The 14,980-nt window shown below is 38.7% G+C and overlaps 1 long non-coding RNA gene across 1 annotated transcript in view; it reads left to right on the top strand.

Moving 5' to 3' along the window:
• Positions 1-14,980, top strand: part of LOC141585312 (uncharacterized) — a 400,044-nt gene that overhangs the window by 87,946 nt on the left and 297,118 nt on the right. The gene's annotated exons all lie outside the window — the stretch shown is intronic.

The raw sequence follows: 14,980 nt of genomic DNA, 5'->3' as shown, positions 1-14,980 counted from the left end.
TCAAGAATTGAGGTTTGGGAACTTCTGCCTAGACTTTGGAGGATGTATGGAAATGCCTGGATGTCCAGGCATAAGTCTGCTGCAGGGGTGAGGACCTCGTGGAGAATCTCTGCTAGGGCAGAAAGAAAATATGGGGTTGGAGCTCCCACATGGAGTCCCCACCGGAGCACCGCCTAGTGGAGCTGTGAGAAGAGGGCCACCATCCTCCAGACGCCGGAATGGTAGATCCACTGACAGCTTGCATTGTGCACCTGGAAAAGCCACAGACACTCAATACCAGCCATGAAGGCAGCCAGGAGGGAGGCTGTACCCTGCAAAACCACAGGGGCATAGTTGCCCAAGGCTGTAGGAACTGACATTTTGCATTAGCATGACCTGGATGTGAGACATTGAATCAAAGGAGATCAATTTGGAGCTTTAAGATTTGGCTACCCTGCTGTTTTTTTGACTTGTATGGGGCCTGTAGTCCCTTCATTTTGGACAATTTCTGCCATTTGAAATGGGTGTATTTACCCAATGCCTGTACCCCCACAGTATCTTGAGAGTAACTGTTTTTTGATTTTACAGGCTCATAGGTGGAAGGGACTTGCCTTGTCTCAGATGAGACTTTGGACTTGAACTTTTGAGTTAGTGCTAGAATGAGAAACTGTTGGGAAGGCATGATTGTGTTTTGAAATGTGAGGATATGAGATTTGGGAGGGTCCAGGGGCAGAATGATATAGTTTGGCTGTGTCCCCACCCACATCTTATCTTGAATTCTAGTTCCCATAATCCCCATGTGTCATGGGAGGGACCCAGGGGGAGGTAATTTAATCATGAGGGCGGTTACCTTCAAGCTGTTCTCAAGATAGTGAGTGAGTTCTCATGAGATCTGATGGTTTTATAAGGGGCCCTTCCCCCTTTTGTTTGGCACTTCTCCTTGCTATCGCCATGTGTAGAGGGACATGTTTGTTTCCCCTTTCATCATAATTGTAGTAATTTTCCTCAGGCCTCCCCAGCCATACTGAACTATGAATCAATTACACCTTCTTCCTTTATAAATTATCAAATCTTTGGTATGTCTTTATTAGCAGCATGAGAATGGAGTAAGATATCTCGATATTTGGAAACTTGATTTACCACTTTGACCTGGATCTTTCATACAAGGAGAATGAGCTAAGTACCTATTTCATTGAATATGGTTATGATGAAAAGAATTCATGTATTTGTAGATAACAACGCATAATAGTTTCTTTCTTTCTTTTTTAGTTTTTGCTTTAAAACAACAAAAATGTATTCACTCCAAGTCTGGAGTCTGGAAGTCTGAACTTAGAATATTGGCAGGGCCATGCCTCCTCTGAGAGTTCTAGAATAGAATTCTTCTTGCCCCTTCCAGCTCTGGTGTTTGTTAACAAGCCTTGCTGTCTCAGCTTATAAAGGCATCACTCCCATTTTGTTATGTGGCCTTAATAGTTTTATGCTTATATGTTTGTTTATAAATAATAAGCATAATAATTTCTCATGAGTGTTGTCTCTTCTTATAAACCAAGGACACCATCTGATCTCCATATCTGAATTCAAATTCATACGACTTTCCAAATTTACTGTAAGTTTTTTCACTCTGGCTCCTTTCATACCTCCCTTTCTACCATAGTCCGATTTCTATACTATAGTCAGATTTTGAGAACAAAAACAAAAACCAATGAGTCAGTTTTCTTTCTTATATCCCTCCAGTGGTTCCAATTGCCTTAAACACATCTCTACTCTTGCTCTACCCTCCACACAGCAGATTAGATGCACTTTGAAAAACGATCAGATTATGTCATTCTCCTGTTTCGGTGCCTCATCCCCCATGCCCAATAGCTCCACATGGCACCGAGAATAAATATAAGCTTATTTCCTAGCTGCTATGCCCCACATTATTCCCACTCTGCCTTTTCAAACTTGGCCCCTCCCTTGTCCTCCAGCCCCCGGCCACAGTGGCCTTCAACTTATGAAAAACAGAGAGCTGATCCTTACTTTTTGGGCTTTGCAGGCCCTCTGTCTATAATGTTTTTCCCCCAGAACACTGCATGGCTGTCTGGACGCTTCACTATTTTAATCTCCACTTGTATATCACTTCCTCAAAAAGGTCTTTGCTGAACATCCAATCTAAAGTTAAGAACTCATTTTTATATATCTTTAATTCTCTTTAATTCTGTAGTAGCAGTGATAGCTTCCTTACTTAATTGTACATTTTGTTTATTTTTAGTCTGCCTCAATACCTACGCTGCTTCTCTCCCCAGCTACTCCAAAGCAGGAAACTTGCTTTGTGTACTGTAACATCCTTTGCAACCAGAACCAGGCCTGACACATGGTAGGCATTCCACAGACATTTACTGGACTCCTTATAAATAAATATTCTTTGTACTTTTGAAACACAGAACTTAGCACTACAAAAGAAACAGCATGACATTATTTTTCAAAAAGAACAGAAATTGTAAACTATATGGGCATTTTCAAAGGCTTTGATGGTTCTAATCAGAGTTAAGGACATAGCTTCAATTTTGACAAAAGAAAAGCCCACAGACAAAATCACAAAAGCTTACAATTATTGCATGAGTTCAATGGGAGCTATCCTATCAAATACTTTAAAAACTGTATCACTACTTGACAGGCTCCTTGCTTTGAAATGAAGAATGTTCACTGCTCACTAATATTTTTATTGCTGCTGAATATGTGATTTATTTACTGGATAAGGAACAAGTCTTAATCAAAAGGCTTCCTTTTCAGTGCTGAAAGTGTTGAAAAAAGGGTTTCATTTTTTGAGGCTGTTTAATACAAGCCTGTAGAATGAGATGTCTCCCACTGAGTGCATGGGAGTTCAAGCTGTTCCTCTATCATTCACTCTGGGGTGCAGGAACATTAGTGGGTGGGCCTCAGTGGCCAAGTACGATCACATGATTCAAAATCTAAATTGCTATTTACAGATATGCCATAACATTTCAAAAAGTATGTAGTATTCTCTCAGATGATCAGGCAGAAGTTTTGATATACATTTCAACATAGCCTATCTCCACCAGTTTTGAAATTTCCTTCACAAAGAAGGCTTACCACATTATTATGGTTCCTGAAGGAAGAGGAAACACATGTTTGTTCAACATGTTCTTTGGCCCAGGCTCCTTCCTAATTGTGTTATCTGTACAGTCTCATTTAATCCTTACAACTGTGCAGTAAATGAGTAAAGGCAGTGGGAAGAAAGACTCTATTCTTTCATGCAATGTTGAAGGAGAAGATTTGTTAATGAGGAATCAGGAAAGGAAAGGAACTGCCTATTCTTAACCCTTGAACATCATCCCAGAGTTTGGTTTCAAGTTTTTAAGGGATACTGTGTTTTGTTTTTACTGATTCATGACAGTTGTCTGGAGCATGACATGTTCATTGGCCAAAAATGCTGTTGAATCAGGCACAAGGTTTCCATAGGAACTGCACATTTACGTTGTATAAAAGTGCCAGGATTTAGAAAAAGACAATTGGGTGAGGCACCTTGAGCTTCCTTTTAACTATTCTTACCTACTCATAGAGTAGTACATCTGATTTGGTTTCATGCTTCTTATAATGCTTGGAGAGCTAGAGAAAGGGGTGGGGAGGGCTCATTTCCCTTTCTTGACCCATCTGAAGAAACTCTTTAAGTCTTTGGCTGACTTTACAAAAACTCAAGGTTGTATAGTCTCATAAAACTCTAGGATTGTGACATTCATTTCTACAGAAATAGGATTGATCAATTTTGAAGTAACAACTAATCCTGGTAAATTAGAAGAGAGGAAAAGTTCCTTAAGATTGTACTAAGGCACCATTAAGGATCTGGATTGGTAGATCACTGGCTTTCTTTTGGGTACATTATGGTTAGGCCTTAATTTTCCTTCTTCTTCTTTTTTTTTTTTTTTAAATAAAACCTATGCAATGGTCTCATGACCATATTGAATGGTTACAAAGTTCAAAGAAGTCAAGTCTAAATAATCTAGTACAGGAAAACACTGAAAACATCTAAATATCTAAAGTATATATGAAATCTTTGGATTCTATTAGTTTGGAATAAAGAAGGCAGGAGTGACAAATTAACACTTCAATATGTAAAGAAATTTGAGAAATAGCAGCATTGGCTTAGAGAGCAAGAGAGCAGGAGCTTCCACAGTTGTAAGCTAAAATTAGGCCCTCATACTATAATTTAAGTCACAATGTTTGACAGAAAATACCTATAAGATTTTCATTCTAGTGCGTCCTTCTGATACTTTTGCAATAGATGTAAATATATCAAATGTTTCCAGAATTCCTCATCCTGTTGAGGAAACATGGAAGGTGAAAATCTAGCTTTTTTCCCAAATAAAACAACTGGACGAACCTTCCGTCAGGATAAAATATTGAGAATATAATGGTGATGCAAGACATGGTCAGAAGTCTTCTAAATAACAGGGGTCAGGAAAAGACTGAGGCTTTTTCTAATGGTAAATATTAAAGGAGAATATGGCATGAAGTCTTCTTTTACTTATCCAGATGTTTGAGAGTATAGAGCAAAGCTTGAACTGAACCAAAAAGAATGAAGTAAGTGGATTCCTTTGCTTGGGCTAATAATATTATGACATTCTTGTATTCAATTTTCTTGACATTTATATGATGATCCATTCATATATTTAACCATACAATTAATTAATTGAATAATTGAGTAATTAAATATTATAGCTCAGCGAAGAGGGCTGGTAAAGCCATTTGTTTTGGGCAAGTTTTTAAGAAGTGTTTTGGGCCGGGCGTGGTGGCTCAAGCCTGTAATCCCAGCACTTTGGGAGGCCGAGGCGGTTGGATCACGAGGTCAAGAGATCGAGACCATCCTGGTCAACAAGGTGAAACCCCGTCTCTACTAAAAATACAAAAATTAGCTGGGCATGGTGGCGCGTGCCTGTAATCCCAGCTACTCAGGAGGCTGAGGCAGGAGAATTGCCTGAACCCTGGAGGCGGAGGTTGCGGTGAGCCGAGATCACGCCATTGCACTCCAGCCTGGGTAACAAGAGCGAAACTCCGTCTCAAAAAAAAAAAAAAAAAAAAAGAAGTGCTTTGGGTGACTACAATTTGACTTAGTTTTTCCTGAGGCTAAAAGTTGATTCTTGTTTAAGATTATTTGTTGATACTGATTCAGTAACAGCTAAATTGTTAAAATGATTCTCTAAAAATCATTTTACATACCTTCAAAATAAATGCGAAAAACTGCAAGTGTATTTTGGTAGTCACTTGCCCTGCAGAATAACATGAGCTAGACCATGGCAGGAGGCAGCAGGCAGGAGAAAAATATGTGCTGTGTGTGTTTGGGATATGACCAAGGTTCTGACATGCTATAGAATCTTGGTAGAATGAGCAGGTAGAATGAGCTCTGTGCCAAAACGCTTTATGATGTTCTACTTTTTTCAAGAAATGTAACATCTTTGCAGTAAGAAAAGTTTTCAAATGATGTTTAAAAGAAGCTAAGAGAAGAACTTTCACATGGTATTGGGTGAGCTCAGCAATGTCTTGCTGTCCAGGCAGAATCCCGTGAGAATCCAGCTCTTGGATGATTCCTTTTCTTCCCAACAGTCAAAATACATTGCCCTTAATCCAAAGTAAAATTCGACTTCCAGAGAGAGAGTACTCCCAACAAAATTGCTCTAAATTAAGCCTCACTCTTTCAGTAATAGTAACAGCTGTTGCTTACTGAGGATGCCTTACCTGCCAGGCTCTGTATTAAGTATACTTTACACATTTAATCCTTACCACAATCCAAAATAAAGCAATCTTCTTATATTTAAAATCATATAGTAAAATCTTAAATTGACTCATTACACACACATAGACACACACCTCCAAATTTATTATAGGAAGCCAGAGTCTATGTTTTGTTCCCTTTTCTTTTGCCAATACTTAGTGAGCGGCTCATAATTGATGCCTAGAAAATATTTGTTGAATTACATGAACTGTCGTTTCCTGTGCTTTCCCTGAAAACACGTTTTCATCCATCGTTTTGTTCTTTGAAAACCTAACTTTGATGATCCTAGAGGTGAAAAAGCATTGGAAATGTTTAACCTAACTAAGAAATGTGGATTGACTTATCTGTCTTCTTGGGTGAGTGAGGAAGACTGATGTAAAGGAAGGTTGGAAGGGGTTGTATGGGAATTGGTGGGAAAGAAGAAATATTCATCTTTGTAAAAATGACTTTTGTTCTCTCTAGACTGTAAACATAAAGAAATAAGAAAAACAAGATACTGTGAACTTGATAGTTTTCCAGGGTGTGTCTGAGATTTAAGAACCTTATGGCAATGGGTCCTGACAGACACTGCTCTGAGCTGAGCACTCCAGCAAGACTGGGTTTATACACAAGAGAAGGAAGGGTCACAGTGGACGGAAAGCATGCAAATCAATGCAATTTTGTTTTCTATGCATTTTAGGCTAGATTTCAATTTTCCAGTCGATTGGGCCTTGTCCACACTGCTCACTGCCCTGATGGCTCCTGGCAGACAATTATCACCTTGGTATGTGAGGAATGACCAATGACACAGACTCACAGATTCTGCAAACTGAGTCCCCTCTCTCTCCAACTTGAGCTAATCTCTGGGATTATTTTATTTTATTTATTTATTTTTTTTGAGATGGAGTCTTACTCCGTTACCCAGGCTTGAGTGAAGAGGTGCGATCTCGGCTCACTGCAACCTCTACCTCCTGGATTCAAGTAGTTCTCCTGCCTCAGCCTTCAGAGTATCACGCCCAGCTGATTTTTGTATTTTTAGTAGAGACAGGGTTTCACCATGTTGGCCAGGCTGGTCTCGAACTCCTGACCTCAGGTGATCCATCCACCTTGGCCTCCCAAAGTGCTGGGATTACAGATGTGAGCCACTGTGCCCGGCTGTGATCCAGTCATGTCAGGAACCATTATTGTCAAGGACAGTCACATGGTGTCCACTTGCATGTACACACAGTGTCATGCAAAGCAAGTTAAACAGACTCCATCCTTCACTTGCAGTAGCTTGCAATAAAAACCAGACAATAGATGTGGCAAATACAGTGGGGGAAACACGCACAGCTGTATAAGCAGAGAAGTATAACAAATTAGAAAATTTTGGTATGAACTGTTAGTGCATGTGCTGTTTGTGGGCTGGAAATGAGAAGAAATTCTGCAAAATGAAGGGAATTTGTGTGGATGCTGTGTGAAGGTAAGGAAGAAGAGGGTTGATGGTGCTGGGATAATCATGCTGCTCCTTTCAGTTAGCAGAGAAAATTTTCTTTTGGAGTCCAGGGAGAGGGTATTTCCTTCAGAGGTATCTACTCAGAGGGTACATGTATTTCTACTTAGGTTTAGGTTTTTCTAAGAGATTTGGTTGTAACCAACTGAGAGAAGGAAAATAAAAATTGTATTAAGCAGGGCATAGCCTGCCAGAGAAATTTCATAAGCCTTCTTTCCACTGGAAACCAGGCTAAAAAGAAAAATAAAGCAAGAATGTATTATAATTGAACATTTCACTTATAACCAAGTAGCATATGCCAATTGACTTTCCAAGGAAATAATTACTTTCATGGATTTTGCTTTTGTTTTTGTTTTAAGGGGCAATATTGCTTGTCACTGTCCAGCACTGACTGTCTTTGACATCCTAAACATTGTCAGAACTAATCTGGACTTGCAGAGAATTCAGCTGAAAGCAAATTCCAGGCAGGTCTCTATCTCAACCACCCTGAGCTGATAGGTATCTCCCTTCTTTTAAGTACATTCAGATAGAGAATTTGAAAACCTTTCCAGGAATGATTTCCAGGGTTTATAAAATATTCCTTGCCAATAAGATCTTTCCATCTAACTTAAATTTCTTTGGTTCTAATTTAAATTCATTTCCTCTTTTTTCTCTTGTTAGAGAGCAGAGTACTACTCACCAATAGGAACTTCTCAAAATATATCTGCTAAACACACATCTTAGGCTTCCTTCCTGAACGTATATGACCTCATTTCAGAAGTTTTTTTTTTTTTTTTTTTTTTGAGACGGAGTTTCGCTCTTGTTACCCAGGCTGGAGTGCAATGGCGCGATCTCGGCTCACCGCAACCTCCGCCTCCTGGGTTCAGGCAATTCTCCTGCCTCAGCCTCCTGAGTAGCTGGGATTACAGGCACGCGCCACCACGCCCAGCTAGTTTTTTTTTGTATTTTTAGTAGAGACGGGGTTTCACCATGTTGACCAGGATGGTCTCGATCTCTCGACCTCGTGATCCACCCGCCTCGGCCTCCCAAAGTGCTGGGATTACAGGCTTGAGCCACCACGCCCGGCCTCTTCAGAAGTTATCTGTCACACACACACACACACACACACACACACACAGAGAGAGAGAGAGAACTTTGGTCTCTTGCTTTTTTTCTCATAAGATAACCTGCTACAGATCCCTTAAAATTGTAAGTTACCATAACTAATTTCATGAGGTTTATTCTACAATGTTGACATGTAAATATGTCCTATTTGTCTAGTTGCAATCAGGCTTTATTAAATCATAGTGCTCTATAAGAATGTTGAAATTATAATTTATGCTTCCTTAGAATGGGTGAAGTAAAGGATAGTCTCAAGATAGTGATGGCCACTTCCTAGCTCTTAACACTATGGGCAAGAACTTTACCTCTAGATTCAGGATGAGAAGAATGCCTTGCTTTTGCAACTATAAAATGAGGAGATGAACAAATAATTTTAATTTTATCCATTTTGAATACTCAACAATTCTATGAATATGTCTTAAGCATTCCTTTGGCCAGAAAGAGCAAAGCAGCTATTTTCTCTTAACTATCATTAATTTCCGGAATGGTCAATATGCATCACGTTATCACAAATTTCTCAAGTGAGAACTTCTACATTAAATTTTTAATTGTTTTACTGAGGTATAACTTACACATTTTAATATAAGTCTTGTCGGGTACCTACTCCTGCCTATATGACACATTAATGTCAAAGGGTATAAGTGTGCAGCTCAGTGGGTTTTTGCATATGCTAAATCATTTTGCAGTTTATTATTGCCTGAATGTCTTTGCCAGGCCACTGATAGCATATATAAGAGTTTTTATTAAATGGCTTTTAGGCCACTGGAAAGGTGTCTGTAATTCTCAATCTCTTTTGTTCACGTGGATGTGTTTCCTGTCTTTCATGCCCTGGAATCTTTTAAAGCACATGCTACCAAAATGAGCCTTTTGAGAATATGATGACACATAGAATTCCCTTTAGGAGGTAATTCCTTTATTTCAAAAACTTAAGTACTAGGGAATAAAAAAATTATGTGATCGAAAGAATCCTCAAAAGCAGGGCATTGAAAAAAGTCCATAGCAGCAATGTTTGGAGTTGATCTTTTTCTCCTGTGATTATCTATTGAGTATCAATTTTCACTTCATTTCCTTTTAAACTTTTGCTGAACTTTGAATTAAGCAGAAAAGGGCACATCAGAGTTAGCCACATCACCACCCACTTCAGAAAACCCAGTGCTGCAATCTTCTCAGGGGTTTTATAATAAAGGTGGATAGTCTCTTCTGTTCATCTTTTCACGTGTCAGCCTGGCTTTCCCCTGCCCTTTCACTTGCAGACATGCCTTTCTTTAAAGTCATTTTCTGCTTGACTTGAAAATGTACTTCATCAAACCTAATGGCTAATTTAAAAAAGGAAGTCTGAATTCAATTATACTCCAGATATCAAAATAGGATGAATAATTTTTATAAAATTTAAGCCATTTTTCTTCTATGACAACTTTATCGGCAATTTATTTTCTGCCTCAAACAATAAATCTGTCTGGATTTCCAGACATTTCATTTGCCCTCCTGTGGGCATCACCAGGGTCCCTGTCTCCTCTCTCTCAGCCCTGACCATCCAGGCTGTACAGTGGCTTGCTTTTTTTTTTTCTTTTCTTTATCTTAATTATGGCTCTATGCCACTAAGTGCGGAGCAGGTGTTGTGCACTCTGGATGGCTGACCGGTCTGCTGAACCAGCTGCTGGCATTTCAAGTGTATCTTTTCATGTTTTTGGCCCACCTGGCATTCCACAACTCCCATTAATTGTTCCCTGAGTAGGATCTGCACTTTTTGACCACTGGGTGTGCCTGCCTAGCAATTCCCCAGCTTGGTGCTGGAGCTGACCTTGAGCAAGGGAGACAGCATGTTTGCCCTTTGCACTTCATTATCTGTAGTGGTACTGCCCAAATTCTCAGTGGCCTGGAGAATGCTCTCCATCAGCCCTTTCATCTCTCCATCCTCTCGTTTCCTTTGGTTCACCCGTCGTCTTCTGCCCATTCTCCACTTCTGCTCACCACACTGAAATCAACAAAGCACTGAGGGAAAAGTGGGGATAAGGGGATCACTATGAAGGTCCTTCCTCCCATCACTTTAGTTCTCAGAAACTCCTCACCATCCTTCTAAAATCTTGCTGTGAATGAATCCTTCTGCACTTTTGATTTCAAAACCGAAGATTGTCTTTTCTCGATCTTTAATCCAGTACTTGGTCCTGGCTTTTGAATACATGACAGTTCTTTCATTTCCTCAACACACTGACCACTGAGAAGCTCATTCTTCTGTAATGAACCAATTCACACAGAGCTCAGAGCGTAGGGAAGATAGTTGTGATTTAGGTCCTCTCAGGTATTCATGTCAGCTTGCATGATACGTTTCTATGAAAGGCTGCCTTTTGGTGAATGTAATTCCCTTGAAATATCCTATTGAGGATCAGTATACTAATATTTTTATAATGTTATCACCTTGAATTCTGAGAAAGAAAAATTCAGGGTAGCAGAATTCTAACCATATAGGAAGTCATCCTTGGTAACATAGTGTTATTTAATATACATTAAATATTGATATCAATAACATATTGAGTGAAAGGTCTATAGGAATCTGGAAGTTTTTGTTCCATATCTATCTTGCAACCTATCTCCTTCCCTGAAAATTTTCCATCTGTCATTCAGTATTAGAAAATAAAATATTCTGAGGCTGGGCCAGCCAATGCACAAAAAGTTAACTTGTATTCTTTGCTCTAATCTTAGCAGAGAGAGGTCTACTAGATCTGTCATAATATGGTATTGGGAAGGTAGCCAAGTGAGAAATTTTGAGAAATTCTATCACACAATTAACAGATCTAATTGAATCTACTCTTGATAAAAACTGCCTACTGACAGGTTATGGGTTCATAAAGTTCAGGATAGTTTCGGTCTTAGGGACCCCTGCCACAAAGATGGTCAAAGATAGGTCTGAGTCTCAAACCATAAATGATTATAATTCTAGTGATGTGGACTAAAAAATTTACCAATATGCAAATGAATACCAAAGTCGATCTAGCTCAAGGTAAGTGTTAGAATTCTGAGAGTCCATTGAAATGGAAGAAACCACTAGAGTGATCATTCCAAAGCCCGTGTCATTCACTCACTTAATCTAAATTGCCCCACTGCTGTTAGAATCAAGTCCAGGTCCCAGTACTGCACTCACAGCCCTGTTGACCTCTACATCTTCCTTTCTCCTCCCTTCACCTCTCACTTCATCTATACAGAACTACATTCATTTAAATGAAGTCCCCATGCTTTCTTACCCTCTGGGTTTGCCATACGTTGTTGCCTCTGATTTGCCTGGCTAACACTGATAACTTCACATTTCAGCCTGGATGTCATTTACTCCAGAAAGTCTTACCTGTTCCGTTGAGTTTGGATTAAGTGTTCCTCATATCTGCTCCTAAAAGCCCTGTGCTACCTTAGCAGAGCAGTCACTCTGGATAGGAATTGCCTGTTGATTTGTCACACCAGACCTGAAAATTAAGACTCTGTCTTGCTCACTGTTATATTCTGAGTGCCTGCCACATTTTAAGGCTGTTGTGAGGAGTAAATGAAATTTCTTATTCATTCAACAATTATTTCCTGAGTACCTACTATGGGCTAGGAACTCCTCTGGGTTGAAGTATATTAGTGAACACAAATTGTAAAAAATACTTGTATCTGCTAAAAATATGTATATGTAAGTTGTGCAACACAGAGCCTAAAATGTGGAGAATCTCTTTAAGTCTTATAATAATAATAATAATAATGATGATGATAAAAAGCTAACATTACTGTGTGTCTACTATGTGCTAGATACTTAAATATTTTTTCACATATATGCCACTTCCTTATATAATGATGCTGTGACATTCTGGTACACATAAGTATGCAAGTGAACTTTCTTTTTTACTAATTTTTCATAACATCTTGTATCATTTATCTTTCATCACATGGATTCAAAAAGTTTTTCTTACCCCAGAATAAAGGTTCACTTCTAAGGACAGGACTTACTGCCAAAAATTGATGCTGCAGAAGTAGAAATCTCATTTAGAAACACCTATCAGTCACTTGGGCAGTTTCAAGTGGATTTCCTGTACATTTCAAAGAAAGGATTGTAGGATGGGATTAGAAGTAGCCTATCTTCTGTACTTCCCTGCCCTCTCTAATTAGTTCTAATTAGTTCAAAACCTCAATGAAACTTGCCAGTTTTCATTTTTTATATTAGCATTGAGGAGTCCCAGAACTTAACCAAGAATGGTTGGCGAAACAAGAAAATGTTTGTTCTCCTCTCTGGCCTCCCTGCCTAATCAACTGAGTATGACTTGAATACCTACTCTGAGCTCATTCATCGCAATGTTCTGCTCCACAACAATTTGTTAAGCCTAAGCCATGGTACTTATCTTCAAGGGGACATCATCTAATTGGGAGGATAAGATATGCCCAAGAAATAATAGGGATAACTTCATACACAGTGGATTACTGTCTTCTCAGTTGTGTGGACTAGTCTTGGGGACTGTAGGTGCTCAGAAGAAAGGGAATTTGATTAAGATCAGAAAATCGAGGGAAGATACTATGGAGAAGAGGAGGAGATGGGAAGCTGGGTCTTGCTGAGTGAATGGGAATTGGATAAACAGAGGGAGATTATTGTGCATTTGGGGGAAAATTTGGCAATGGAATGGATGTTTGTGAAATTTCCAAGACACTGATCTGTTTAGAAGAGAAGAAACATTTTAGATGCTGATGAACAATATGTGTCCATGTAAAGGGTAACCTTGAATAACGAGCAGAACAATAATAAAATATTTAGAGCTGGATGAGCCCTCAGAGAGTATCTGAATTGAGCAATTCCATGGCAACAAATAATTTAGCTTCAACTTTAGCTACAGCCCTAGTTTGGGTAAGTCAAAATCTCTGAAAGATCATCATTAGTTAAAAAATATAAGCACCATTACTAGAGTAAGAGAGGCTTTATTATATGCCTAATTGGGATTTGGGCTCTTTCTGATCTTAGCTCATTACTAAGTTGCACGACCTTGTAAAAGTTACTTAATTTGCTGAAGGCTCAGTTTTTACATCTAGAAATAATAAGTTTCAACCATTTTATTTCTAGTGGCACTCTGGGCACTTAAGATTTGTGATTTAATGATTTATTTTGCATTTTTGAACCTATGTAATCTTTTGTGATGTAACTAGAATAGATTTTCAAACTAAACTCAACAAACAACCTAGATTCTCTTAGATTGTTCTAAGTGGTATATTTGATGTGTCGTACCTTTGAGAGACCATGAACAGTCCAGTGATCAGATCAAAGATTTTAAGGCTAAAATAGCCCTGCCAAGCATAGGCCGAAATGGAAAATAGTGCTTTGTTAGTTACTTTACATCAATGGGGTGGTATTGCTGATGATATAATGAGTAATATTTGTTATTTACTAAATGCCTATTTTGTACCAATAATTTTACAGAAAATGTATGTTATTTATATAAGAACCCCTCATATAAATATTATCTTCTATTATAGCACAAAACAGATTTGATGACTTTCCTAAATTCACTTAACTTCTCAGTGGCAAGACTGAGATGCAGTTCCAGGGCTGTCCATACACAAACCTATGCACTTTTCGATAGGAAGCATCGTCCCCATGCTCAGTGAAGAATTCAGAGGTGTAACATTGCTAACATTTAACACAGGTCTTGATTCCATATGAGGCTGGGAAAATTCAAAGTAAATGCTGAAGAATTAGAACCCTTGGAAATAATTAGGATTTTGAGTTCCCTGTTATGTTTAGGCCAGAGAGTCGAATACCATGGCTGGAATTTAAAAGGGACTGAACGATCTTATGACTAATAATAGCATTTGTAGTCATGAGGATTGAGACAAAAAAGGAGCAAACAGCAAGCTTTAGGGTCAAATATTCAGCACCAAGGGGTTAGAAACATACTTTTTTCCTCAGTTCAAATGTCATGCAAGGAAGTGCTGAGGGTTGACTATAATTGTGGCTTGTGTCACAATAGGTCTTTTGAGGAGGATCATGAGTCATCTGATGTGACAGGAAGGCCACCTGCTATGTTTTCTGTCTGGCTTTTGATTTTGTTTGGAATTGTTGACAAACTATGCTGATTGAAATTCTCGTTATTTAATGTAGCACATTTTAGAACATGCATATAAAAATTTTACTGTCAATATTATTAAATGAATCTTTGTAATATCTTTAGGGAGTCAATGAATTTACGTTTTGGTGCTAATCATTCTGATGGAATGATTGTCTTACAAGTTTTTTAATTTTTCCAGTGCAACTCCCTCAGTGCTTAAGATGCTGGTCTGATGGGTGAGCTTTCACAGGCTGTAAGAATTCAGATAAAAAAGGTGCTTCCCCACCAATGTGAGAATTAGAATGCTCAAGATAGTCTTTTGCATATGTTCATGCATCAACCAGTTGTAGTAAATAATTCTACTGAAAGAACTGTTACTCCGTGTTCGAAGTTAATTCTGGCCCTATAATTACCCACTTGCGTATGACGGAGTATGGTAAACTGAGATCTGGCACACCAAGTTTTAACTTGGACTCAAATGTGTCTCACGTAGCAATCAGTTTGCTGACTGCTAATTCTTCTACCTTTGGATGAAAAGGATAATACCACTGTAAAGGACAATTATTTTAATAAAGGCCATCTGAGAAGCATTCCAGAGTGAAGGCA

This window comes from Saimiri boliviensis, chromosome 8 (assembly GCF_048565385.1).
Source record: "Saimiri boliviensis isolate mSaiBol1 chromosome 8, mSaiBol1.pri, whole genome shotgun sequence".
Classification (NCBI taxonomy): Eukaryota; Metazoa; Chordata; class Mammalia; order Primates; family Cebidae; genus Saimiri; species Saimiri boliviensis.
The sequence above is the reverse complement of the archived record's forward strand: the minus strand, read 5'-3'. Positions and strand labels throughout refer to the sequence as shown.